At 40.1% G+C, this 14,104-nt stretch overlaps 1 protein-coding gene across 1 annotated transcript in view; it reads left to right on the top strand.

Moving 5' to 3' along the window:
• CPED1 (cadherin like and PC-esterase domain containing 1) overlaps nucleotides 1-14,104 on the top strand; it is a 326,305-nt gene that overhangs the window by 38,826 nt on the left and 273,375 nt on the right.

Raw genomic sequence — 14,104 nt, 5'->3', positions numbered from 1 at the left:
AACAGATTAGTATAATATCGCATGTATGTGGAATCTAGAAAGATGGTGTAGATGAACTTATTTGCAAAGGGGAAACAGAGACACACACATAGAGAACAAATGTAGGGACACCAAGAGGTAAGGGGGGTGGAATTAACTGGGAGATTGGGGTTGACATATATACACTACTACGTATAAAATAGAGAACTAGTGAGAACCTACTGTATAGCACAGGAAACTCTACTCAGTGCTCTGTGTGCATGCTTAGTCACTCAGTCATGTCCAGCTCTTTTCGACACCATGGAGTGTAACCTGCCAGGCTCCTTGGTCCATGGGGATTCTCCAGGTAAGAATATTGGAGTGGGTTGCTATGCCCTCCTTCCGGGGGATCTTCCTGATTCAGGGATCAAACCCGGGTCTCCTGCATTGCAGGCTGATTCTTTACCGTCTGAGGCAGCAGGGAAACCCAACAACGTGAAGTGAGTAGCTTATCGCTTCTCCAGGGGATCTTCCCAACCCAGGAATTGAACCAGGGTCTCCTGCATTGCAGGTGGATTCTTTACCAGCTGAGCTACCCAGTAAATGTTCTGTGGTGACCTCAATGGGAAGGAAATCTATAAAAGAATAGATACATGTATCACTGATTCACTTTGCTGCACAGCAGAAACTAACACAACATTATAAGGCGACTATACTCCAATAAATTTAAGAAAGAAATATTCATCCCTCCCCCACTTGCAGAAGAGGAACCCAAGGCTTAGAATAGTTCAGGGATGCACCTTATATCTTAAACTGTGGTGATGGAGGGGCAGGATTTGAACCCCGCAGATTCCAGATCTCACTTCTGTGCTCGTCCTCTTCATCTCCGTGTTGCTCACTCCCTCTTTGACCCCTTTGTTGTTGTTCAGTTACTAAGTTATGTCTGACTCTGTGACCCTGTGGACTGCAGCACGCCAGGCTTCCCTGTTGTTCACTATCTCCCAGAGCTTGCTCAAACTCATGTCCATTGAGTCAGTGATGCCATCCAACCAACTCATCCTCTGTCATCCCCTTGCCTTCCTACCTTCAATCTTTCCCAGCATCAGGGTCTTTTCCTGCATTAATCGATCATTTTACAGCTACCAGAACGTGGAGCACTCATTCTCTGTGGGCCAATCAGAGTTTTCTTTTTAGGATGGTACAGTGTGTGTTTGTTTTCCTATTTATCAAAAGGGAGGAGAGGAAAAGTAATTTGAATCAGCTGCTGATCTCCATGGTGTTTGCTTCTGGGAGAAAATAGATCCCGGTGCCACAGTAATTTTCATTTGTCATTTCAGTGTCAGCCATCCTGACATCCTCATAGCACATGCTTTTTAATTAGGCCCCCCCTTGCTCTTTAAGGGCTTCCCTTGTGGTTGGTAAAGAATCTGCCTGCAGTGTGGGAGACCTGGGTTTGATCCCTGCTTTGGGAAGATCCCCTAGAGAAGGGAAAGGCTACCCACTCCAGTATTTTGGCCTAGAGAATTCCATGGGCTGTATAGTCCATGGGGTCACAAAGAGTTGGACACAACTGAGACTGAGCGACTTTCACTTTTGCTTTTTAAAATGCTAGTTTACGTTGGTTATGAAAGAGGCTGGGAACACTTAGCCATGATCACCCTTTACCACCTTTTTTTTTTAACAATGTCGGTGATAAAGTTATAAGCTAGTTCACTAACAAAGCTCCCAGGGGAAAAAGCCTCAAAAGATCTACTTTGATGAAAAGAAAGGACTTAAAATGTGCAGAATACAGTCCATTAGGACGAGTCTTCAGGAATGCCATTTGCCGGCCTCTGCCCCCAGGAGAAGTATGTTAATCTAGAGCTTTTGGAAGCAAATAAGAAAAGCAAAAGGGAGGTGAAAGATATGGAATATGGAAGCAGCTGGAGACAAAGTTTACAAACCTCACTGAAGTTGGTTCTAAGAAGGACCCATCTGGAATCTAAAGTACTTTGGCACCTGATGCAAAAAACTGACTCATTGGAAAAGACCCTGCTGCTGGGCAAGATTGAAGGCAGGAGGAGAAGGGGACGACAGAAGATGAGATGGTTGGATGGCATCACCAACTTGATGGAGATGAGTTTGAGCAAGCTCCGGGAATTGGTGATGGACAAGGAAGCCTGACGTGCTGCAGTCCATGGGGTCGCAAAGAGCCTGACTGAACTGAACTGAACTGAAAGTTCTAAAACATCCATAAATGATATTGTCAGAACACCACTGATCAGAATAGCTGCCAATCTTAAGGAAAGATATAAAGCACTTTGTCTTCTTCTCATCCTATAAATTATTTTAGCCCACCGCTGAACAAGGTGATTGTATTAGCACCACCCTGTGCCACATGAGCTGTGGTCCTGGACTCCTGCAAAGCCTTGACTGTGATAACACAACACTGAAATTCACGTGTTTTCTGCCCCCTCGGTGCTGCTACTCATTGTATATGGGCACAACACGGGTTATCTGTGCTTTCAACTTCAATTTCCATTTTATCCACCTGCAAAACAAGGAATATGTCTCTTCTCTCCCTTGATGTCCTTTGGGTCAGTTTTATAAGAAAAAGGAGAATTACTTTGCAGCTTCCAAATACCAAGAAAGTGCAAAGAAAGCCTGAAGGCAATAGAATCTGGCAGCCAGAGGAGCTGCTGGGCACAGTAGCACAAGATAACTAGATGGTGTCACCGGAATTTGCCAGTGTAAATACTGATTTGGCTCGCTTTCCCTACATTTCCTCAGTTTTGAAAACATTCACTGCTTCTTTCTTGCTATTCTTTTGCTTTATATGGTAAGATATTATTCCTGGATAGGCCTCAAGAAAGGGTAGCAATTTCACAAGTAAGGGATATTGTTGGTTCTCCATTTGATTTTGTAGTTTTCATTGTGAGAGCCTGTGCATCGAATACCTGAGATAAAAAATCTCCGTGACCATCATCTAATATGTTTCTGATTATCTAACGTATACAAAAAAAGCCACTTTTTAAATTGCAGCTTGTTTTCCATGGCCACACATTTAATCTATAGACTGTTTGAATTGAAGCACTTACTGTCAAAAATATTTTCTTGAGATTTCATTCGTGTAAAATTTATTTTGCTCTAGTTTCACATATTCAACTTATGCTTGTCTTACTACATGTACAGCGGCAGAGAGTGGGACCCTAAATTGGCCCCTTTAAACTTCATCTCCCCATGCTAAGCAGCTTGGTGGAAGTGAAAGCAATTGAGAATGATCTGGAGACCTACTCTCCTTATCTTTCTTTTCATCATTTGCTGTTTGCTAACCTGAGATTTGAAAAGATTACATTAAAAACAAAAGAAGCACTTCTACAAATGCTATTAAGTACCAAGGTGCAGAGTTGACACATTTATAAAACACATTTTTGGTCTTAAGAAAATAAATATAAAACACATTTTCCCTGTTCTATCCATTTATTCTACCTGCTCTCTAGTCCTGTTTTGACTTTTCCCCCATCATTTCTGCTTATCTCTTTTTTTGTGCCATCCTTTGAAGCACAGGTGGCCTTTTTCAGGGTCCCTTTAAAAAAAAAAAAACTTTTAAGGCTAGAAATGGATAAAAATTAGGAAAAAATTTAAAAGAGTGCTAGTCCAGGCAGGCAACATTCTACTATTAAGAATAATATGTTCTTAAAGAGTAATATTTGGGCTTCATCTTATATTTAATTACTAATTTAGTAAACATTAATTGGAGGGAAAAGTAAGCAGTCTTCGGTTGAAAATTCAAAAAAAGGTATTATGTTTTCCCCTGGTTAATTCTATTCTGTGATATAATAGATATTGGTGATTCTAACCAGAACAACAATAGATCTGTATATATTTGGCCTTGTTCTCTGAGTCTTATCATAGTTTATATATTAAACTAAAGGCAGTAATGATATTTACTTCACAAGAATATGTGCTGAGAATTTAATCACTTTGTCCACACCCATCAGAGTTCTGGGAGGAAACAAAGTAAAGCCCAGCCAATATTTCTCATTCACTAGTCTGGGAGTGGGGCCCAGAAATTTGTATGTTAAAAACAGACACAGGTAATTCTGATGTGTAGCCTGGTTTGAGGAACACTGTCCTAAGGGATATACTACTGGTTCAAAAAATAGCAATCTTTAGAGTTCATTTTGTAATAAAATGATACAAAAGTGTGCTTGCTATATGCCATTGAACTATTAATAGTGAAGATTTATTGGTATAGTTGTTTATAAGTATTTCAACTTTAAGCTGATTTTGAGGACAGTAAGAGGACAATTGTCTTTACAGATTTATGCCTACGAAACAGCAGACTATGAAACATACACATTTATCGTCCTTTAGCCTCCTACTTTGGAAAAACATATCTTCTGTTTCTGCGTTTGTAAGACCATAGAAGTCTCTGAATATATGTCTCTAAAGGAAAAGATTGAAGGACCAACCAATTATTCCTTTTCCTAATATCTAGATACTATATAGTGAGTCAGTGCTCTGGTACCTGGAAAAGAATAGTGGCCTAAAAGAGAGCAGGTATTCCCCCCAAAAGCTCTTAACCTGTTCCCATGGTGACATCCAAGAAAGGTGTTTTCTAGGAGACTCTGATTCAAGGTACTTCATCACTGGATCAGAACTATTTATGTATATTTGAAGGGTAGAGCATATTTAGCAATTTTCTGCCCACTCTTGAGTATACCCTGCACTTTTGAATTGTGTTGTATCAGATCAGATCAGATCAGATCAGATCACTCGCTCAGTCGTGTCCGACTCTTTGTGACCCCATGAATCACAGCACGCCAGGCCTCCCTGTCCCTCACCAACTCCCGGAGTTCACTCAGACTCACGTCCATCGAGTCAGTGATGCCATCCAGCCATCTCATCCTCTGTCGTCCCCTTCTCCTCCTGCCCCCAATCCCTCCCAGCATCACAGTCTTTTCCAATGAGTCAACTCTTCGCATGAGGTGCCCAAAGTACTGGAGTTGTGTTGTATAGTCCATGTGAAAAACAAATGCCAACTGCTATCCAAGCTACAGGATTGGAGACTGACTGTCTTATGATTTCAGATTGCTCTTATTTTTGTAACTTGGGGCTTTTATACAGAATGGTCTTTGAAGAACTATAAAAAGTGAAAGACTATATAAATTTTCTTGCCAGCAGTTGACAAACTATGGCCCATTGGCCAAATCTGGCCCAATGCCTATAAACAAAGTTTGATTGGAACACAGCCACTCATTTGTTTTTGTACTGTCTTTGACCATTTTTGTACTATAACAGCAGAGCTAAGTAGTTGCAACAAAGACTATATGGCTGTTAAGGCCTAAAATATTTGTTATTGAGTCCTTTACAGAAAATGTTTGCTGACCTGTGGATCTAGACTAATTCTATGTCATTTGATCTCATGATGGTGGTTAAACTCAAGGACTGAGATAGATTAGGTTTTTAACTTAACTCAAACCTCATTGAAAAAGGATTTGATGGTTTATAGTCAAACATATAATAATAAGATTACTAAGATGGAAGTATAAAAGTAGGGCTCAAACTGGATATTCCTCTTAGCTACCATAATTTGAGCCTAATTTTGGCTTGAGCTGCCAAGTACCCGGCTTGGCAACAGGGGAAAGAGTAGAGAGAGGTTTTGCTCTCGGGAAGAAGGGGACACTGTAGTGCCTCCCCTTGATCTCTGACATGTCCAGATAGTACATTTAAAACAACTTTTTCAAAAGGATTATTAAGTTGATGATGTTATGTACGGTCAAGGGCTAGAGCAACATTTGTATTGCAGACGAAGTGGATGTGAGCTGAGTGTGACATGACAGCATGACATAATGAAAACATCTCTAAGAAGAGACAGGATTAATACTGTGATAAATAGTATTTATCGATATTTGTGTTGATACGTTTGCTATATTGTGTTATAGAGATGATATTTTAAATAATATTGCTACAGCTTTCCCCCCACTAAGAAGGACACTGTAATTTTCCCAGCTATGTTCTTGGGATGTACTATTAAAGATACAGTTAGCAGAGCAAGATGTTACTACTGCTTAATGTTGTGGAAAATGTATTTAAAAAAGGAAAAGCCCATTTCCTTCCCTGTTTATAATTTCATAGTTTCTTCCCTCCCATAAATTTATTTACATTCACCTGTACTCTTAAAAATGTCCAACACATCCATGTAGCATTTGAAATTTAGTCTCATTTTGAAGGTTTATTTATAATGGCTACTTGCCAAAAGCTGTTTCTGCCGGTTGTGTGGAAAAAAACAAGTACTGCAGATCAATCTTAACTTTTGTAATGGAAAATGTATTTCAGATTTTTCTTTAGTTTATTTGTATTCAAAAAGAAGCCATAAGGAAGTTGAGATTTCAATCAAGTAAGAAGAGCCTAACCACAATAATTGCTTTCTTGGGGAGGGTAGTGGACTGTGGTAATTAAAGAGAATAAGCTGTGGAGTAAGACTGAACCTGGGGTGGAGTCTCCAGTGTTATCTTAATGGTTACACTACCCTGGACAAGTTGGCCTCTCAAAGCCCTCGTTTTTCTCTTCTGAAATGGATTGTTTTGAGACTGTTGTGAGAATGGCATGTGGTAGGCACTCCAAAAATGGGAGATAATATTGCTACTGCTGCCAGGAACTAGATACAGAAAGGAGATCATGAAGATTCCTTTGTGGAGAGGTACGTTAAAGGGGGGCTTCCCTGATGGCTCAGTGATAAAGAATCTGCCTGCAATGCAGGAGACATGGGTTTGATCCCTGGTCAGGAAGATGCCCTGGAGAAGGAAATGGCAACCCACTCCAGTATTCTTGACTGGGAAATCCCATGGACAGAGGAACCTCGTGGGCTACAGTCCATAGGGTTGCAAAGAGTCGGACACAACTTACCAGTAGCAGAAGGGTGCTTGCTGCTACTGGAAATTTTGCATTAAAATCTCCCTATTAAGTCCTATTCAAGTCTCCTTCCCAACTTAATATTTTTTCATGAACGATCTGGGTTGTTAACCCTCCTGAAATTCTGACACACGGTTTCCTGGATCATTTCATTAGGAAAAACAACCTCACTTCTAAAAAAAATTTGTCAACTCCTTGAGATTAGGAACCCTGTCTGCTCAGCTCATCACATAGAACTATGCCCTCCACATAGGGGCACATGATAAATATTTATTAGAATACATAAATAAATAAAGATGAAATAGTACAGTTGAGCCCCTTAAATAGTGAACTACCTTAAACTTTCACATTAAAACTTAATTCTTCAGCCTTTCATTTTTATGTAAATTTAAAGGAACATTGATATTCTACTCATGTTCAAATCTGCTCATATAACAAAAATAATGCAACCACAACTGTGGTAGGAGATAAAGCTAACACTTTATACATCAAACAATTCTAGACTGTTGAGGTTTTTAATGCCTGTGTCTGTTTTTCAGTTTTCCCCTTCCTTGGATTTCAAGACTCCTCTGACATATTTAGCGGTATTCCTCAACCTGTTGTTTTTGCAGGAAGGGCAGATGTGTTTAGTTCTAAACATGTGCAGGCTCAGGTGCCTTGAGATTTTCACATGAATGTACTTAGCAGAGACTGGAGGTCAAGCGGGAGATATAGATGTGCGGGCTATCTGTTTAGAGATGATAACTGATTCATTGAAGGTTTAATATTCCATAAAACAGAGGAACACACAGAGTTACCTAAAGCTGCTCTCCAGTAAAGGACACGGAAAAGTAAGCTTATATCTTTTGCTGCTCATGACTGTAGAGAGCATTAAAGGTGAAAACCCCTATCATGTCATTTAGGTCCTGTCGGTGAGTTCTTAGCATTGTGTGAAACATTCACTTCTAGTCCCTTGCTTTGAAAAGCGTCATATGACCCAAGATTTTTACAGCATGTACGTCTCTAAAGGAAAAGAAAGTCACCATCAAATTCTCTTTCCTAGCATCCAGGTACTATTTAGTAAATCATTGTTTTAGTTCATAGAATGAATAGTGGCCTAAGAGAGAATAAATATTTTCCAAAAGTTTTAAGCTTGCACCCAGGGTAGAGTCTAAGTAATATGTAGTTCGGGAGACTCTGATGCAGAGTATATTTTATCTTTGGCTTGGAATTATTTATGTATACTTGAGGAGGCATATTTCTACAGTTGCAGTACAAACCAAGAACTGTAGCAGGAACAAGAAAATAGATTGTTCCAATTGAAAAGACCATTTCTGGGAGGCCTGCAAGTAGTTGGGCCAATATTTTTGTATCCCCACTGTTTAAAGGTCGCTTGAGTACAGGATTTATTTGTAGTAACCCTAGAAGGCCCAGGACCTGTTGAAGGATGACCATTGTATCAATCAGACTTACCCAGCACTGGAATAGCCCAGCTCAAAGAGTAGGAAGTTTTGATGGAATAAGAGCAAAGCAGGAATGCTGCAGAGGGCTTGCTTTATCACTCAGGAGAATGCATAAAATCAGCATCAAAGTCTTTTTCAAATCTGCAGTTTGGGGATGCGCTCTAACACTCATACACACAAAATCAGAGGAAGCAGGACAATATTTTTTTTAATTGGAGTATAATTGGTTTACAATGTTGTGTTAGTTTCTGCTGTACAACATGAATCAGGTAATATGTATACATATATCCTCTCCCTGTTGAGCCTCCCTCCCACCACCCCCCATCCCACCCCTCTAGGTCATCACGGAGCACCAAGCTGAGCTCCTGTGCTATACAGCAGCTTCCCACTAGCCATCTATCTTACACGCTGCAGTAGTGTATATATTTCAATGCTACTGTCTCGATTCTTCCCTATTCTAGATTATCCCTATTCGATCATTCCCTGGAATGCTATTCTCTTCAACCCTCTCCTTCCCACTGTGTCCACAAGTCAAGACAAGATTTTAAACCTCTATTATTCTAGAATTCCTTTTCTTTAGTCTTTGCCTTTAGTCTCCTGTCCTCTGGCAGAAGAGAGGAACAGGAAGCTAAGATGGAGCGAAGAAACGTGGACCCGAAGGCCGAACTGGAAGTGGTCCCTTTAGGCTGGGGGTGCAGGTTGACAGCAGATGCTTCTTCTGCTTTACAATATGAGAGCCTAATGAACTCATTCCTTTTCCCCTCCAGCCCCATACCAGCACCCCTGCTGCCTTCCTGAGTTTAATATGCACTAGGACTGTTCAGCAGGAAGACAGAAGAGGAAAGGTCACATTTGAAAGGCACAGTGTTTCGCTTTGTCGGTATTTTGCCTGGAACGCACTTGACATACGTTTTTTATTAGGCAAGTAATAGGTTTTGGACGGTATCAGAAGCGCTTCTGTGCCCTGAGTTAATCAAACTAGAAAAGAAAAGAAACTGAATCAAAGAAATGGCATAGGGCTGCACTGTTCTATTTTATTGTATCATGACACATAGTAATTGTGTGTTCGGGTTTATTGTTATTTTCCTCATCGCTCATAGAATTACTGATGTATTTACTCCCAAACAGAATGTGTTCCTTAATTGGCAGGGGAGCGCTCAAGGAATGTTTATTTAACCTTAACTTGGTTGAATTGTTTATACTACAGGGATCCAAGTTCAATTTACTTTAGTTTTGGAAAAAAAAAAAAAAAACTTTTCTTATTTATAGAAGCTGAGTTATGAGTGATCTCCCCACTCTGATGTTTCCTTTACCCTCCACTGTGCAAAGGGAACAAAAAGCCACTGTCTCATTTTTACTCCAAAGAAACTAAACTACTTCCTTAAGTGGGTTAGTTCTTTCAATTGAAAATGGTAACCAGATGTTTACTGAAATCCCTAGCATTTCTCCTTCAAGCCTACTTTCTTTCTAATTGTTTGATCTTTTTAAGTTTCATAGAAACCAGATTGGGTATTTGAGTTTTCCATAGCTGGGAAATGTTTAATGCCGCTTTGAAGATCCTTTGTACTGTTACTTTAAATGCACTTTCTTCTGCTTCTACTTTTTTAAAAAGATGCAGCATGGAACTTTTATCAGGTAATTTGTTACAGGTCCTTGTTCTCTTCATATTTCTTTAGAGTTGAAAATACTGGGGGATTTTTTGTTTGTTTGAAAATTTAGACTTTTTTGTTTGATTTTGCCACAGACTAAACTGTGCTTTAAATGACAGGTTGAATTTGTAAAAACAAATATTCATATCATATTTAGATGGAGAAAGACTCCAGGAAGGAAAACAAACTCCTTCATATGGGACCTTTCAAGAGACAGAGTGTGTGGAATTTGGAGACTTCAGACATAGTGTGTTTCTATGCTAGTGCGTTAGCAGATTTAGCTGCTTGAAATATTTTAGACCTTGTCCTCAAACTGGTAGGAGTTTGGGAGCATCGAACCAGATTTTCAGGGCTGCCTCTCAATTTTTGTTTTTTTTTTTTTGAAATTTGGAAAAATTTTATCTGATAAAGGATTAATATGCAAAATATACACATAACTCATGAAACTCAACATTGAAGAAACCAACTCAAAAAATAAACAGAGGACCTTATATCACTTTTACTTTCTACTCTCATTGTTATAAATATTGTTGAAACATCCCAAGTCACTTCCTCTTTAATTACTGTTTCCCTCTGGATATCCTGTATGGTTTCTATCTTATTTTTAGCTAAAGTTACTTCCTGTTAACAGATTCTCTTTGCAGAAGTCAAAACCAGTTTGGGAAACAGAGACTCAAGGGAAAGGAGATTTTTTTCCCCCTCTTGGTAATCTCTCTCTATTTAATCCTCAATAATCAGACTTGCACCACACCACACTCTACCTTCCCCAATTATCCTTTCAGAATTTGCCAAGAAACTCCATTTTGTTACAAATCCAGCCACTATATTTATGATTGCAGTATTTTTGGTAGAAGTGCAGATTTGAGCATGAGCAGAAAATAAACTAAAATTTAATGTAAATTCACTGAGATAATTTCTTAATGTCCTTGATCTTGCTCTAGCAGAGTTTCCCAAACTTGGTGAAAAGTATGAACCAGTGGAATAAACACTTGTCCTAGTACTGAATGGGTGCTATAGGGTCCACCATTTTCTTACAAACCCTTTTCTCTCTTCAGTTCAGTTCAGTTCAGTTCAGTCACTCAGTCATATCCGACTCTCTGACCCCATGAACCACAGCACACCAGGCCTCCCTGTCCATCACCAACTCCCGGAGTCCACCCAAACCCATGTCCATTGTGTCAGTGATGCCATCCAGCCATCTCATCCTCTGTCGTCCCCTTCTCCTCCTGCCCTCAATCTTTCCCAGCATCAGGGTCTTTTCAAATGAGTCAGCTCTCTGCATCAGGTGGCCAAAGTATTGGAGTTTCAGCTTCAACATCAGTCCCTCCAATGAACACCCAGGACTGATCTCCTTTAGGATGGACTGGTTGTATCTCCTTGCAGTCCAAGGGACTCTCAAGAGTCTTCTCCAACACCACAGTTCAAAAGCATCATTCTTCAGCACTCAGCTTTCTTTATAGTCTAACTCTCGCATCCATACATGACTACTGGAAAAACCATAGCCTTGACTAGATGGACATTTGTTGGCAAAGTAATGTCTCGGCTTTTTAATATGCTGTCTAGATTGGTCGTAACTTTCCTTCCAAGGAGTAAGCATCTTTTAATTTCATGGCTGCAATCACCATCTGCAGTGATTTTGGAGCCCAAAAAAATAAAGTCTGACACTGTTTCCACTGTTTCCCCATCTATTTCCCATGAAGTGATGGGACCAGATGCCATGATCTTAGTTTTCTGAATGTTGAGCTTTAAGCCAACTTTTTCACTCTCCTCTTTCACTTTTATCGAGAAGCTCTTTAGTTCCTCCTCACTTTCTGCCATAAGGGTGGTGTCATCTGCATATCTGAGGTTATTGATATTTCTCCCAGAAATCTTGATTCCAGCTTCTGCTTCCTCCAGCCCAGCATTTCTCATGATGTACTCTGCTTATAAGTTAAATAAGCAGGGTGACAATATGCAGCCTTGACGTACTCCTTTTCCTATTTGGAACCAGTCTGTTTTTTCATGTCCAGTTCTAACTGTTGCTTCCTGACCTGTATACAGGTTTCTCAAGAGGCAGGTCAGGTGGTCTGGTATTCCCATCTCTTAATTTCCGTAATTGTGCCTTGCCTGCTTCTCCCACCTTCCTGTCCCATCCTTCTTTATGTTCTTCTTCCAGATGACAGTTTTCTCCAATATGTTTATCCCTAGTCATCTTATTTTCCACGTGACTTGATACTCCCTCAAAGAAACGTTTCTACTCTGTGGATTGAAAAATTGCTTCTGAAAAACAAATTAGCAGCTGCTGGAGGCTGGAGTTGGTGGTCAAAGGGGACAAACTTCCAGTCATAAATAAATTCTGGAGATGTATTATATAACATGGTAACTGTAGTTAGTGTAGTAGTAATGTTAGTCACTCAGTGGTGTCGAACTCTTTTCAACCCCATAGACTGTAGTCCACCAGGCTCTTCTGTCCATAGAATTCTCCAAGCAAGAATGCTGAGTAGGTTGCCATTACTTCTTCAGAGAATATTCCTGACCCACGGTTCGAACCCAGGGCTCCTGCATTGCAGGCAGATTCTTTACCATCTAAGCCATGGTGACTATAGTTAATAATACTATATTGTATATTTGAAAGTTGTTAAGACAGTATATTGTAAAGGTTCTCATTACCAAAAAAAAAAAAGGCATAATTCTGTGTGTGGTGACAGATCTCAACTAGATTTATTGTGGTTATTATTATTTAATATGCACACATGTGTGCACGCACACATACTATAAATACATATATATGGCTTCCTGGTAGCTCATCTGGTAAAGAATCCTTCTACATTGTGGGAGACCTGGGCTTGATCTCTGGGTTGGGAAGATCCCCTGGAGAAGGGAATGGCTACCCACTCCAGTATTCTGGCCTGGAAAATCCAATGGACTGTACAGTCCATGGGGTTTCAAAGAGTCAGACACAATTGAGCAACTTCTACTATATATATCAGGAAGTTCAGTCACTCAGTTGTGTCCAACTCTTTGTGACCCCATGGACTGCAGCACTCCAGGCTTCCCTGTCCATCACAAACTCCTAGAGCTTGCTCAAACTTATGTCCTTCAAGTCGGTGATGCCATCCAACCATCTCATCCTCTGTCTCCCCTTCTCCTGAATTCAATCTTTCCCAGCATCAGGGTCTTTTCCAATGAGTCAGTTCTTCTCATCAGGTGGCCAAAGTATTAGAGTTTCAGCTTCAGCATCAGCCCTTCCAATGAATATTTAGAACTGATTTCCTTTATGATGGACTGGTTGGATCTCCTTGCAGTCCAAGGGATTCTCAAGAGTCTTCTCCAACACCACAGTTCAAAAGCATAAATTCTTTGGCGCTCAGCTTTCTTTATAGTCCAACTCTCACATCCATACATGACTACTGGAAAAACCATAACTTTGACTACATGAACCTTTGTTGGCAAAGTAATGTATCTGCTTTTTAATAAGCTGTCTAGATTGGTTATAGCTTTTTTTCCAAGGAGCAAGCATCTTTTAATTTTATGGCTGCAATCACCATCTGCAGTAATTTTGAATGTTGAGTTTTAAGCCAGATTTTTCACTCTCCTCTTTCACTTTCATTAAGAGGCTTTTAGTTCCTCTTCACTTTCTGCCATAAGAGTGGTGTCATCTGCATATCTGAGGTTATTTCTCTCAGCAATCTTGATTCCAGTTTGTGCTTCATCCAACCGTGCATTTCATGGGATATACTCTGCAAAAAAGTTATATAAGCAGGGTGACAATATACAGCTTTAACGTACTTCTTTCCCAATTTGGAACCAGTCTATTGTTTCATGTCCGGTTCTAATTGTTGCTTCTTGACCTGCATATAGATTTCTCAGGAGGAAAGTAAGGTGGTCTCGTATTCCCATCTCTTTCAGAATTTTCCCCAGTGTATTGTGATCCACGCAGACAAAGGCTTTGGCATAATCAATAAAGCAGAAGTAGATGTTTTTCTGGAATTCTCTTACTTTTTCTATGATCTAACGGATGTTGGCAATTTGATCTCTGGTTCCTCTGCTTTTTCTAAATCCAGCTTGGACATCTGGAAGTTCACAGTTCATACACACACACAACCCCCACACACACGCTTCCCCAGTGGCTCAGTGATAAAGAATCTGCCTGCAATGCAGGAGGATTCCTTGGGTCAG

Source organism: Bos mutus, chromosome 4 (assembly GCF_027580195.1).
Source record: "Bos mutus isolate GX-2022 chromosome 4, NWIPB_WYAK_1.1, whole genome shotgun sequence".
Lineage (NCBI taxonomy): Eukaryota > Metazoa > Chordata > Mammalia > Artiodactyla > Bovidae > Bos > Bos mutus.
This window is presented reverse-complemented; position numbering and strand designations above follow the sequence as displayed.